Raw genomic sequence first — 15511 nt, forward strand, 5'->3', positions numbered from 1 at the left:
TGACCAGACTATGTAACAGTTTCTTCCCCCAAGCTATCAGACTCCTCAATACCCAGAGTCTGGACTGACACCAACTTACTGCCCTCTACTGTGCCTATAGTCTTGTTTATTATTTATCGTAATGCCTGCACTGTTTTGTGCACTTTATGCAGTCCTGGGTAGGTCTGTAGTCTAGTGTAGTTTTTGTGTTGTTTTACGTAGTTCAGTGTAGTTTTTGTATTGTTTCATGTAGCACCATGGTCCTGAAAAACATTGTCTTGTTTTTACTGTGTACTGTACCAGCAATTATAGTCAAAATGACAATAAAAAGTGACTTGATTTGACTTATTTTCAGGAATGACTGAAGCTTTTCTGCCACGAACTGTGGTCCATTGTCACTGACTAAGTGTTCGCAACAACCAGTCCTTGTGAAGAGTCCTCAACACATTAACATCAACAATGTACAAGGCTGTACTGGAAGCTATTGGGAACACTGCTGGCCGCTCTGTTGCTGCATCCTCCACTGCAAAGGAAGCAGTGGCCGTGAATGGTCCAGCAAGATCCACTTGAACCCTCTGCCAGGGCAATGCGTTCCAAGGGTTAGAGAGGCACTGCTCCTGGCAGCTTCTGGATGTGTTGGCATCCCATACAGTGCATGTCAAGCTGCTCAATCTGCTGGCCTAACCCAGGCCACCAGGCAACGTTTCGAGCCCCCCCGCTTTCATTTTGACCATGCCCAGATGACTAGGCACTTAACTCCTCCAACACTTCAGCTCTCAGCTTGGATGGTACAACAACTCTCAATCCCAATAGAAGGCAACCCCCGTCAAGGGCAAGTTCATCTTGGTACAGGGGAACTGCAGCACATTCCAGATCTGAGATAGTCTGGGATGTTTCCTGGTTTCCCTTTGGATCATCTCTGCCACATCATGGAGCAATTCAGAGAGATCACATCCAGAGGAGTGCGCTCTTTTGTAAATTTTTCCAGAATTTCCTTTTCCAAGTGTAAACAGGGCAATCCATCAGCAATTCCATAATTAATCATCCTCTTGAATTGCGTCCTCCATCTCTGCATTCGAGCTGCTGCTGTTAGAGGAACACCCTACTGTGGATTGAAAATGGACACCAGTGGTTGATGATCAGTGACAAGGATAAGCTCTCTCTCATGCCAGTACTGGTTAAAACATTTACACCCCAAGCCAGATTCAAGGCCTCTCTGTCAATCTGTGCACAATCTGTGCAGCAGTAAGGGGCCGTTATGCAAAGCCTGTAGGGAATTCACTTCCATCACTCATAACATGTGACACGACTGCACCCACACCATAAGGCGAGAGGTCACAGGCGGGCTTCACTGGGTGATGTGGATCATAATGTGTGAGTACAGCGTCTGATGTCTCGATTTCTTTTACATTTTTGAATGTCACCTCACATTGCTTTGCCCATTTCCATTTCTTTCCATTCTGTGGTAATGAATTCAAGGGGTGGAGCACAGTAGCCAGTTTGGCAGCAGCCTGGTATAGTAGCTGACTAATCTTTAAAAGGACCTCAACTCTGACATGACCCTTGTCCTTGGGGCATCCACTACTGCTTGAATTATTCTCAGCACACTTGCCGTGTCATGATGGTGCCTGTGAATCACGGCGACATCCTGTGGGCTGTGGACAGTACTTCTAAATATACAGCAACTTTTGAATTACTCTCACCGCAATGTGCAGCACATAATTTCCTTCTAAGCGATCTACTTCCAAATCATCTCGATGATCTACAGGTTTCATGATTGTCTGAATGCCTCAGTGGACCAGATAGGTATGGCACCTCTGAGCAGACAAAGGTTCATCATCGTGGCTGGAAGCGAGGCAGGAGGAGGGAAACTCCAAGCCAGGCTGAATCGCAGAAAGATGAGGCACCTTCTACCCAGCATCTTGTCAGCAAATGCGCAGCCGCTGGAGAACAAAATTGAGGACCTGAAGGCAAGATTGCTTTATCGGAGGGAAATGAGGGACTGTTGTGTTCTACGTCTGAGTGAGACTTGGCTTTCTCCCAGCACGCCAGATCCAGCCTGGAACGTCTGTTCAGCAAGGATGTACTTTATCGACTACCACTCAGCATCCAATACCATCATTCCCTCAAAGCTAACCAATAAGCACCTAGAACTTGGCCTCAACACCTCCTTGTGCAATTAGATCCTCAATTTCTTCACTTGCAGAGCCCAGTCAGTTTGGATAGGCAACAACATCTCCTCCACCATTTCCATCAGCACAGGTGTATAACCAGGCTGCATGCTTAGCCCATGCTCTAATCACTTTATGTTTTTGACTGTTGGGCTAAGCACAACTCCAAAGCCATATTAGAGTTTGCTGATGAAACCACTGTCGTAGGCCAAATCAAGGGTGGTGATGAATCAGCATATAGGAGGGAGATTGAAAATCTGGCTGAGTGGTGCCCCCACAACAACCTCTTGCTCAAGCAACACACACAAAATGTTAGAGAAACTCAGCAGGTCAGGCAGCATGTATGGAAATGAATAAGCAGTCGTCATTTTGGGCCAAGATCCTTCTTCAGGATTGAAAAGGAAGGGGGAAGACACAAGAATGAAAAGGCAGAAGGAGGCTAGCTAGAGGTGATAGGTGAAGCCAGGTGGTTGGGAAAGATAAAGGGCTGGAGAGGAAAAGATCTGATAGGAGAGGAGAGTGGACTATAGGAGAAATGAAAGGAGGAGGAGACGCAGGGAGAAGTGAGAAGACGTAAGAGGCTAGAGTGGGGAATAAAAGAGGGGAAGGGGAGGAAATTTTTTAACTGAAAGGAGAAATCAATATTCATGCCATCAGGTTGGAGTCTACCCGAATGGAATACAAGGTGTTTCTCCTCCACCCTGAGGGTCTTGTGCCAAGATGAGGCCACCCTCAGGGTGGAGAAGAAACACCTTATATTCCGTATTATTATTCTATAGATCTATTGAGTATTACCACAAGAAAGTGAATCTTAGGGTTGTATGTAGTGACATAGTATATGTACCTTAATATAAATTTAATTTTTTAATCCAGTGCGTCAATGGTGTGACCATAGTAAGTGATGCTTGGTTTAAAGGATTCACGCTTGTCATGTCATGCTCTGAGCCCATAATCTTCTAATATTTTTAACATTGTCTTGAGATTTTGGAGATGTTCCTCCTCATCCTAACCAGTAACAACGATGTCATCCAGATAACACTGAGTACTTGGGCAGCTTTGTAGTGCCTGTTCCATAGATTTCCGCCAGAGTGCAAGTACATATGCTACTCCAAAAATAAGCCTATTATAGCAATAAATACCTTTGTGATTTTTTTATGGTGAGAAACTTTGGACTCTTCTTCCATCTCTGTCTGTAAGGAGGCCGCTGCTAAGTTCACTTCTCACTTCTCCCTGCGTCTCCTCCTCCTTTCATTTCTCCTATAGTCCACTCTCCTCTCCTATCAGATCTTTTCCTCTCCAGCCCTTTATCTTTCCCATTCTTCTTGGCTAGTGGGACCACTGAGGTTGCTCATGGGCTCCACTCAACCTTGGAAAGAATTTCTTCAGCCTCCATGCAATTTAGCTCACTGGCTACTTTATCATGGATGATATAAAGAACCAGCTGGGCTGTGCAAAACTTGGGTGCTGCATTTTCATTTAATACTGTTTTACCCTTGATATCTTTGAGATTTCCAATGCCATCCGTGAACACTGCTGTGGCCTCATCCAGTCTCATCTTGTCTTGGGCCCTTAACTCCAGGTGGAGCAAGGCTATCAATGACCTCCCATCTCCATCGTCCTCTGTTCTGATACAGTTTCTCAATGGTGGGCCAGGAGTGACCCATTGTCTAATCTTGGCTTCAACGTCTTCTCCATGAGTTCCTTCTTTCCTTGGGGATTCCATTTTGATGCCTGTCTGGTGATGTTATTGGGTGGCTTCCTCAAGGTGGGGTAAATCCACCTCCATTTCTATTTGCATGTTTGTATCTGTATAATTTCCTGATTGTTGTTTTTGCACTGTGTCTTGTTGGTTACTTTGTCAGTCCACCTGACGTTTCGGATCCTTCTCAGGCGCTGGTTGATGAAAGCCTGCAGTTTTCATAGTGCCTTCTTTGTTGTTCTACAGGTTTCAGAGCCAGATAAGAGCACATTCAACATTTGAGTTGAAGATTCTGACTTTAGCTTTCCTTGATATGACTCTAGATGACCACACTTTCTTCAGGGTGTTGTAATCTACTCTGGTGTTGATCCTGGCTTTAATATCTTCACCTGTTCCACCATATATACTCACAATGCTTCCAAGAGAGACAAAGAGTCACTTTCCCAGGGTTGTAACTCTCATCGCTATGGGTCTCTTGCTGGTGCAGTTTATCTTCAATCACTTTTGTTTTATCTACATTTGGTCTTAGACCCAGCATGGTGGAGTTAGCGGTCAAGAGTTTGATTTCTCTTGCATCTGTTGGTTAGAGCTAGATAACAGGACGATGTCACCTACGACCTCTAGGCCATCAAATTGCCACCCCATAATCCACTGGATCCCATTTCATTTTTCACTTGTTGTCTGTTTCATAATCCAGACTAACACCAACAGGAACAGGAAAGGAGCCTTCAAACATCCCTGCTTCTCCCCAGTGTTAACAGTGAAGCTTTCTGACCATTATCCCGCATGTACAACTTTGCAGACATGTTGCTGTAGGCGTGCTTAATGTTATTGATAAATTTCTGCAGTATTCAATAATGTTTCATAAATTTCCATAGGGTGCTTCTGTCTAAGCTATCGAAAGCTTTCTTGCAGTCAATGAGGTGGACATAGAGAGAAGTATTCCATTAGATTGACTGTTAGGGAAGAGCAATCTTTCCTGTCCTTGGTGTGTGTCAATGGCTTGTTGAAGATGTCGTAGAATAATTCTGATTAGCATCTTTCCAACCACAGACATTAGGATATACATCTGAGGTTTTTACGGTCTCATGGGTCACCTTTCCTTGAAGCTTGATTTCACTCTTGTGGCACCTCTTCTTTGTTCCACGTGTTGCAGAACAAAGTGTATGGGGTATTTGCCGAAATGTTAGGGTCTTCCTTCAATGCCTCTGGTGGTACACTGTCTGGCCCACCTGCTTTTCCTGACATTAGCACCTTGATTGCCTGAATGATTTTCTTCTTTGTTGGCTTGGCACAGGTGGCATCCAAGTCTGTTGGGGCTTCTGGAATTAAAGGAGTTTCGGAGGAGGTGGTCTGTTCAGAAGCTCAGTGAAGTACTGTGCCCAACCTCGGAGCTGCTTGTCTTCTTTGGTTAGGACATTCCCATCTTTATCCTTCACTTGGGTGTTGATCTCGTTGAATCTGCCAGCTAGTGTCTTAGTAGTATTGCATTGGTCTTTCATATTCCCATTTTCTGAGACTTCTGCTTGGGACATAAGGGTGTTGATGTACACTCTCCCATCCCTCTTGATGTTTCTCTTTACTTCCTTTGCACTCTGTCATATTCCCTCACAACCCGGCAATAAAGCAAATTAAGGAAGGTACTGGATGATGCTGAAGTCCAACCCTATGTTCTCGTCATGAGAGGTGGAAATATGGAGGCTGGCCAACAGGGCTATGGTGAAGCTGTATTCATTCCTAGTTCTGCTTTCTCCTTCCTAGTTTTGTTTCTGTTGCATTTTTCTTTTAGTGTTCTCCTCCTGTTGATTGTTTCCATTGTTCCCAGTGTAATCCACTCCTTATGCTCAAATGTCCTGTTTCCCAATGCTTCCTTTCAAGTTTCATTTATTGACTCTTTGACAGCAGTCCAATCATCTTCAATATCAAGGTCCTCAAATGCCTGGAACCTGCTGGAAAGTGTGAGGGCAAATCTCTGAGCTGTTTCCCTGTTTCTCAGGTAGCTCACGTTGTATGTCAGTCACTGATTGGGTGCTGTGTAGTTTCTTTTTAGCTTCATCTGTACTTTGCCATCAGAAGATGGTGGTCTGATTCTGCATCTGCACCACGTCTCACTCTTACATCATGCAGTGATCTTTGAAACTTCTTTGAGATGCATGCATCTGATTCTCCTTTACATTGTTTGGTGTTGCCTTGTCTATTTGCTTGTGTGGGAGTAAGGTTCCTTCAATAACTAGTTTGAAGTTAGCACAAGTTTCACAAAATTGTTTCCCATTTTCATATATTTCTCTGAGACCATGATTCCCCATGGCCTGTTCTTATCCTACATTATCCCTGCCTATTTTGACAATGGTCAGGTATTTTTCCTTCCCTCTGCTGATGACTCCACTGAGTGCATTGTAGAACTCATCTTTGTCTTTTTCATTACCGTCGTTTGATGGTGTGTAATATTGGATAACTCGACCTGTTATATTCTTGTGCTTGATTTTAATGCCAGCAGTGATGATTCTGAAACCGATGGCTTCCCACGCAGTTGTGACCATCTGTACGAGGTGCTTCATTGCTCTGATGGCCTGAGTAGATGATACTTCCCTGGTCTGGCATCATCCATTGCCTTTCTTAATTTGCTTTATTGCCAGGGATGTGAGTTTCAAATGGTAGATGGACCTCCAATCAAGTTGCAGTTGTCTCAGCCAATCATGTCCCCGCAATGCTGGCCGTCCTGGTTTTGCCACAAAAAAAGCCAGTGTGACTTGTTGGCTGTTGAATTTCACTGTTACGAATGTCAATCCCACAGAAGTTACCTTTTCTTAGTTGGGTGTCTGCAGGCTTCAGTTTAATATCTTTGAAATGCATTTCAAACTCGTTTTGTGGAATGACTGAAACAGTCAATTCAGTGTCCTATTCTATTTTAATTATCTTGCCATTTGCTTCTGGTGTAAGCCATATTGCTTGTCTATTGTTAGTTTTCACATTGTGAATCTGAAGGCTACTTAGTCTTGTGTCAAACTCATCGTCAGATTTTCCATCAACAGAATGCAGATTAGTGCTCTTTATGAAACAATAACTTGACTTTTTAGTTTTTTCTCTTACCTGTGCAGTCCATTTATTTTTGTCTGCCCGACATGCTCTTTGCATGTGACCTACTTTGTTTCATGTTCTGCAAATTTTGCCTTTAAATCTGTATTGGTCTGGTGTATGTGAACCCCTGCCACAATGGTAACACATTTTGTTCAGCCAGCCAGACCTCCATCTGATGCAATTTTGTTCACACTCATTTTCATTCCTGACTGCAACTCAATTATATCTCTGTCTGCTGTTTACATAGATGCAGCAATTTCAACTGGTCTTTTCAATGTAAGTTGTACTTCAGTTTGGAGCTGTTTTTGAATAACTTCTTGTAAAATTCCATAAATGAAATGATCTCTCAGTGCATTATTAAGCCTGAACTGAAAATGTTCAGACAATCTCTTCAAATTAGCCATGTAAGATGAAATGGACTCCCCTTGCTTTTGATTCTGCCTATGAAACCTTTCTGCAAACAACTATGATTATGGTTCTAAATGTTACTGAATTACTTTTGACTAGTTTGGTTGGAGCAGTTAAAATTCAAAGCAAACTGTATGCTTTTAACACAATACACCCAGCAAAACTGGTAGCTGTTTCTCATTGGCTGTTTCATTTGCTTCAAAATACTTTTCAATTAGCTCTATATACTTTAGCCAGTTATCCATTGAAAATTGAACACAACTATATTTCTGATGTAGCCAGCTATTACTGATTTTTTTAATGATTATTATCAAGTGGTACTCATTGCTTATAAACCTGTGAATTCTTCCAATTTCTGCCTTTTTTTTAACTCACCTGTCTGCACGTTGCTAACTGGCGACGGGACATCAACCATCTCAACTTCGCCACACCTTGTTCCAATTCCAACCTCACTCCTTCTGAACGCTCTGCTCTCTACTCCCTCCACACTAATCCCAACCTCACTATAAAACCCGCTGATAAAGGGGGCGCTGTTGTAGTCTGGCGTACTGACCTCTACCTTGCCGAGGCACAGCGACAACTCGCTGATACCTCCTCTTATTTACCCCTCGGTCATGACCCTACCAAGGAGCACCAGGCCATTGTCTCTCTGAGTCCTGACAAAGGGTCTCGGCCAGAAACATTGACTGTACTTCTCCCTATAGACGCTGCCTGGCCTGCTGCGTTCCACCAGCATTTTGTGTGCGTTGTCTTCACATTGTGCTGTTTCTTTGCTCAACCATTCTTCACTGCACATTTCTCTTAACTCGAATATCTTGCTGCACTTCAAAAGGTCGGTATCTGTCTTGGGTTCATTTTAAAAATAGCTTGTCCTCACTGTTATGTTCTCTAGCTCCAAAACATTAAACAAATTAGAAGAAAAACAAAAGAGACAGAAACACAAGTCTACCTCCATTCTTTAATTTCAGTGAGGTGCACATGTATCACATTTTAGCATCATGATGTAGGCAATTCACATGTTTTTATGTAACAAAAATGCTTAATCAAGCACACCCCATAACTCCTGTACTTCCTGTACCTCCGTACCTCCCTTACTAGCCCCTGTATCTCCAATACATCCCATAGCTGAAGATCTTGTTCATGAGCACCAGGGCACATCCACACACCTTGTCCCTAATTACTACCTCTATAGCATTGTTTTCCCACTGTCCGATATCCGACATCTGACATACTGATCCTCCTGTACTTCCCATACCTCCTGAGATTCCCATACTTCCCAAAGCACCTTACCCCCTTCACTTCCTGGCCCTCCCTCACCTCTATCTCCCGTATCTTCTGTACCTCCTTTACCTCCCACATCTCCTGTACCTCCTATACCTGCCGTACCTCCTTTACCTCCTATAGCTCCTCTACCTCCCCACCTCCAGTAACTCCTCTACCTCCTGTAACTCCTTTACCTTCCCTACCCCTCTGTACCTCCCCTATCCCCTGTATCTCCCATACTCCCATTCCTCCTCTACCTCCTGTACCCCCTGTATCTCCCATACTTCCTCTACCTCCTGTATCTCTTGCACCTCCTTTAACTCCTTAACTCCCATGCCCCCTACCTCCCATACCTCCCAAACCTCCCATACCTCCCAAACCGCCTGTACCTCCGCTACCTCTCATACCTCCTTTACCTCCCATACCCGCTGTACCTCCCATACCTCCTTTACTTCCATTACCTCCCGTGGCTCCCCTACATCCAAAACGCCTGTAATTCCCTTACCTCTCTCCAGCAGTTACTTGAAAAGAAACCAAAACTGCTTACAGACTGAGCAAGATTCTCAGCACTTTATAATGTGTTTCCAAATAACTGATTTCCAAGTTAAAAAAAAGTATTTTTGATCCTTTATTATGAAACCAGCAAAGTGAAACAATCTTATAGCAATAGTAGAAATTAGCATAACCAGAATTAACAAGTAACAAATTAATCTGAAGAAAATATCATCATGTCCCTAGCTGCCTCTAATTGAACTACCTAGGACAAAGCATGATTAGTAACTATACTCAGTTGCTTCTACCACACCGCCTTTTCTCTGCATAAGGCAAGTGTCACTGGATGATGTGGATCATAATGTGTGAGTACAGTGTCTGATGTCACCATTTCCTTTACCTTTTTGAAAGTCACCTCACGCTGCTTTGCACATTGCAGTTTCTTCCCGATCTGCAGTCATGAGTTCAGGGGGTGGAGCATAGTAGGCAGGTTTGGCAGTAACCTGTTATAGCAGCTGACAAATCCTAAAAAAGACTGCAACTGTGACGTGTCCTTTGGCCCTGGGGCATGCACCACCACTACTTGAATTTTCTCAACACGCTTTTGTAAATCTTGTGCGTCAATGGTGTGACCATATTAAGTGACGCTTGATTTAAATAATTCATACTTCTTGTAGCTCATGTTTTACCTATACCTCCTGGACCCCCATACCTCCTGAACCTCCTGAATCTCCCATAGCACCTGTACCTCCCTTACCACTTGTGCCTCCAATAACCCTGTGCTCCCTGTACCTCCCATTCCTCCCACATCTCCCACTCCTCTCGTTCCTCCTGCTCCCCTGTTCCTCCTGCTCCCCCGTTCCTCCTGCTCCCCCATTCCTCCTGCTCCCCCATTCCTCCTGCTCCCCGTTCCTCCTGCTCCCCCATTCCTCCTGCTCCCCATTCCTCCTGCTCCCCGTTCCTCCTGCTCCCCCATTCCTCCTGCTCCCCGTTCCTCCTGCTCCCCGTTCCTCCTGCTCCCCCATTCCTCCTGCTCCCCCATTCCTCCTGCTCCCCGTTCCTCCTGCACCCCCGTACCTCCTGCTCCCCCATTCCTCCTGCTCCCCCATTCCTCCTGCTCCCCGTTCCTCCTGCTCCCCCATTCCTCCTGCTCCCCCATTCCTCCTGCTCCCCCGTACCTCCTGCACCCCCGTACCTCCTGCTCCCCCATTCCTCCTGCTGCCCCATTCCTCCTGCTCCCCGTTCCTCCTGCTCCCCCATTCCTCCTGCTCCCTGTTCCTCCTGCTCCCTGTTCCTCCTGCTCCCCCCATTCCTCTTGCTCCCCGTTCCTCCTGCTCCCCATTCCTCCTGCTCCCCCATTCCTCCTGCTCCCCATTCCTCCTGCACCCCCATTCCTCCTGCTCCCCGTTCCTCCTGCTCCCCCGTTCCTCCTGCTCCCCCATTCCTCCTGCTCCCTGTTCCTCCTGCACCCCCCATTCCTCCTGCTCCCCCCATTCCTCCTGCTCCCCGTTCCTCCTGCTCCCCCGTTCCTCCTGCTCCCCGTTCCTCCTGCACCCCCATTCCTCCTGCTCCCCTGTTCCTCCTGCACCCCTGTTCCTCCTGTTCCCCCTATTCCTCCTGCTCCCCCATTCCTCCTGCACCCCCGTTCCTCCTGCTCCCCCATTCCTCCTGCTCCCCCATTCCTCCTGCACCCCCATTCCTCCTGCTCCCCGTTCCTCCTGCACCCCCATTCCTCCTGCACCCCCATTCCTCCTGCTCCCCCATTCCTCCTCCTCCCCATTCCTCCTGCTCGCCGTTCCTCCTGCTCCCCCCATTCCTCCTGCTCCCCGTTCCTCCTGCTCCCCCATTCCTCCTGCTCCCTGTTCCTCCTGCTCCCCCCATTCCTCCTGCTCCCCGTTCCTCCTGCACCCCCATTCCTCCTGCTCCCCCATTCCTCCTGCTCCCCTGTTCCTCCTGCACCCCCATTCCTCCTGTTCCCCCTATTCCTCCTGCTCCCCCATTCCTCCTGCTCCCCATTCCTCCTGCTCCCCCCATTCCTCCTGCTCCCCGTTCCTCCTCCTCCCCATTCCTCCTGCTCGCCGTTCCTCCTGCTCCCCCCATTCCTCCTGCTCCCCGTTCCTCCTGCTCCCCCATTCCTCCTGCTCCCTGTTCCTCCTGCTCCCCCCATTCCTCCTGCTCCCTGTTCCTCCTGCACCCCCATTCCTCCTGCTCCCCCATTCCTCCTGTTCCTCCCATTCCTCCTGCACCCCCGTTCCTCCTGTTCCCCCTATTCCTCCTGCTCCCCCATTCCTCCTGCACCCCCGTTCCTCCTGCTCCCCCATTCCTCCTGCTCCCCCATTCCTCCTGCACCCCATTCCTCCTGCTCCCCGTTCCTCCTGCACCCCCATTCCTCCTGCTCCCCCATTCCTCCTGCACCCCCATTCCTCCTGCTCCCCCATTCCTCCTCCTCCCCATTCCTCCTGCTCGCCGTTCCTCCTGCTCCCCCCATTCCTCCTGCTCCCCGTTCCTCCTGCTCCCCCATTCCTCCTGCTCCCTGTTCCTCCTGCTCCCCCCATTCCTCCTGCTCCCCGTTCCTCCTGCACCCCCATTCCTCCTGCACCCCCATTCCTCCTGCTCCCCCATTCCTCCTCCTCCCCATTCCTCCTGCTCGCCGTTCCTCCTGCTCCCCCCATTCCTCCTGCTCCCCGTTCCTCCTGCTCCCCCATTCCTCCTGCTCCCTGTTCCTCCTGCTCCCCCCATTCCTCCTGCTCCCCGTTCCTCCTGCACCCCCATTCCTCCTGCTCCCCCATTCCTCCTGCTCCCCTGTTCCTCCTGCACCCCCATTCCTCCTGTTCCCCCTATTCCTCCTGCTCCCCCATTCCTCCTGCTCCCCATTCCTCCTGCTCCCCCCATTCCTCCTGCTCCCCGTTCCTCCTCCTCCCCATTCCTCCTGCTCGCCGTTCCTCCTGCTCCCCCCATTCCTCCTGCTCCCCGTTCCTCCTGCTCCCCCATTCCTCCTGCTCCCTGTTCCTCCTGCTCCCCCCATTCCTCCTGCTCCCTGTTCCTCCTGCACCCCCATTCCTCCTGCTCCCCCATTCCTCCTGTTCCTCCCATTCCTCCTGCACCCCCGTTCCTCCTGTTCCCCCTATTCCTCCTGCTCCCCCATTCCTCCTGCACCCCCGTTCCTCCTGCTCCCCCATTCCTCCTGCTCCCCCATTCCTCCTGCACCCCATTCCTCCTGCTCACCGTTCCTCCTGCACCCCCATTCCTCCTGCACCCCCATTCCTCCTGCTCCCCGTTCCTCCTGCTCCCCCATTCCTCCTGCTCCCCGTTCCTCCTGCTCCCCCATTCCTCCTGCTCCCCATTCCTCCTGCTCCCCCATTCCTCCTGCTCCCCATTCCTCCTGCTCCCCCCATTCCTCCTGCTCCCCGTTCCTCCTGCTCCCCCATTCCTCCTGCACCCCCATTCCTCCTGCACCCCTGTTCCTCCTGTTCCCCCCATTCTTCCTGCTACCCCCTGTTCCTCCTGCTCCCCCATTCCTCCTGCTCCCCCCATTCTTCCTGCTACCCCCTGTTCCTCTTGCTCCTCCCATTCCTCCTGCTCCTCTGTTCCTCCCGGATCTCCTGTTCCTTCCAGATCTCCCGTTCCTCCTGCATCTCCCATTCCTCCCGTTCCTCCTGGACCTCCTATACCTCAGGTAGCTTCTGATTTTCCCATAACACCCATACCCCCCATATCCCCCTTTCTTCTCATACTCCCTCTAACTCCCGTACCTCCAGTACCTCCCGTAGCTCCTTCACCTCCTCCGTCTCCTGTACAGCATGTACATCCAGTCATCATCATCATCATCATCATCAGCGATCACTCGTAGTGGAGTATGATTCTTCTTCTGGTGGTTGAGCTGGTCACTTGTGGGTCTTGCGATGACTGAAGAGGCCGGTCCTATTGTAGTGTTGGCAGGTGTAGGTCACTGAGGTGGTGGTGGATGTGGCTGGTTGTGTCTCCCAGTCTCTCCTTATGTTGAAGCTGCTTAGTCTCTGCAGCACAGTGGAGGTATTCTTCGAGTTGTGCAGTCCCCTCACAGACAGTCCTTCTTCGGTTTTTCTTATCCTGTGCTAGCTTCTCCCATTTATTCAGGTGGATGTGGCACTTCCTCAGGCGGGTCTTGATATTGTCTTCGAACCACTTTTTCTGCCCTCCAGGAGTGCACTTTGGATCCTTGAGTTGGTCGAACAAGAGTTGCTCGGATATATGGATGATGTGGCCAACCCATCGCTATTGGTGTTGAGTCACTATTGTCACTATGGAGTTAATGTCAGCTTCTTCCAGCACGCCTGTTTTTCAAGCTAACTCTCAGAATCTTTCAGAGACAGGCTTTGACGGTAATTTTTTAGGGATTTTGTGTGCCTGCTGAATGTTGTCCATGACTTCGCTTCATATGGCTAGGAGAGGAGGACTATAGCTTTATAGACAAGAAGCTTAGTGTTGGTCGTGTGATCCCAATCTTCAAAAACCCTCTATTCCAGCCTGGCAAAAGCTCCGCTCACACAGCCTAGTCTGCGATTTGTTTCAAGGTCAATGTTGGCTCTCGAAGAAAGAAGGCTGCCAAGATATGGGAAATGATCAGTGTTCTCCAGAGAGATGTTGTCAATGGATGGTTGGAGATTTAGGAGCTTGATCTGGAGCAGGCTGGTGCAGGACCTGGGTTTTCTTGATGTTTAGATCAAGTCCCATGAGCTTGCATGCTCTGGCAAAAGCATCCATTATGCACTGCAGATCCTCCTCAGAGTGAGCTATGATGGTATTGTTGTCTACATGTTGGAGATCCATGATGAAATTAGTTGGCATCTTGCTCTTTGCCTTGAACCTTTTATGGTTAAAGAGCCCTCTCCATTGACAATCTCCATCCATAGAGAATCTGGACTCCTTGTGGGAGGTCTTTGTCTGTGGGGTGAAGAATGGCTGCAATGAAAATGGCAAAGAGAGTTGGGGCAATGATGCACCCTTGTTTGATGCTGGTCTCAACCTTAAAAGGAGCTGTTTCAGAGCCGCTGTTGCTGATGACTGTTGCACTCACGGGCATCCACTTTTGAACAGTCCCTGCCAAAGGGCAGGACGATTTACAGAGCCACATGCTTTTGTAAGATCTATGAAGGTCATATAAAGTGGGAGATTTTGTTCCCGGGCTTTCTCCTGCAATTGGTGTGCTCTAAAAATCATGTCAGATGTTCCTCTGGCTGGACAGAAGCCACACCAAGACTCAGGCAGGAGATCAGCCAGAGGTCACATAAAGTTCAAGTGAGTACCTTCCCTGTTGTAGAGAGGAGGAAGATGCCTCTATAGTTTCCCGCAATCAGCTTTGTCACCCTTTTTGAAGAGTGTGCCAATCAAGGCATCCCTGAGTTCAGATCTCCTGGTCCCAGATCTTGACAAGCAGTTCATGAATATGATTTAAGGTTCTGTGTCACCTTCCTTGAGGATTTCTGCTGGAATTCCATCAGGCCCAGTAGCCTTGTTGTTCCTCAATTTCTTGCAAGCCGACTGCACCTCTTTGACACTAGAGGGTTTGCTCATGTCCTCCTCTGTGCTTCGTTGTTGGAGCTGGTTAATGACTACAATCAGGTACACCCAGTACCTCTTGTACCACCATACCTCCTGAACCTTCCATTACTGTTGTTCCTTGTGTAACCCCAGTATGCCTTGAACTTCCTGTACTTCCTGTAGCTCCTGATTTTCCCGTAGCTCTGTAACCTCCAGTACCTCCAGATACTGTCAATCCTTCTGTACTTGCAAACCTCCTGTACTTCTGGATCTCTCATACCTCTTGTAGCTCCTGATTTTCCCGTAGCTCTGTAACCTCCAGTACCTCCAGTTACTGTCAATCCTTCTGTACTTGCAAACCTCCTGTACTTCTGGATCTCTCATACCTCTTGTAGCTCCTGATTTTCCCGTAGCTCTGTAACCTCCAGTACCTCCAGTTACTGTCAATCCTTCTGTACTTGCAAACCTCCTGTACTTCTGGATCTCTCATACCTCCTGTAGCTCCTGATTTTCCCATAGCTCTGTAACCTCCAGTACCTCCAGTTACTGTCAATCCTTCTGTACTTGCAAACCTCCTGTACTTCTGGATCTCTCATACCTCCTGTAGCTCCTGATTTTCCCATAGCTCTGTAACCTCCAGTACCTCCAGTTACTGTCAATCCTTCTGTACTTGCAAACCTCCTGTACTTCTGGATCTCTCATACCTCCTGTAGCTCCTGATTTTCCCGTAGCTCTGTAACCTCCAGTACCTCCAGTTACTGTCAATCCTTCTGTACTTGCAAACCTCCTGTACTTCTGGATCTCTCATACCTCCTGTAGCTCCTGATTTTCCCGTAGCTCTGTAACCTCCAGTACCTCCAGTTACTGTCAATCCTTCTGTACTTGCAAACCTCCTGTACTT

General features: G+C 48.2%; 1 protein-coding gene across 1 annotated transcript in view; it reads left to right on the forward strand.

Moving 5' to 3' along the window:
* LOC140719342 (vesicular glutamate transporter 1) overlaps positions 1-15511 on the forward strand; it is a 125309-nt gene that overhangs the window by 20480 nt on the left and 89318 nt on the right. The window lies entirely within an intron of this gene.

Source organism: Hemitrygon akajei, chromosome 31 (genome assembly GCF_048418815.1).
Source record: "Hemitrygon akajei chromosome 31, sHemAka1.3, whole genome shotgun sequence".
NCBI classification, from domain to species: Eukaryota; Metazoa; Chordata; class Chondrichthyes; order Myliobatiformes; family Dasyatidae; genus Hemitrygon; species Hemitrygon akajei.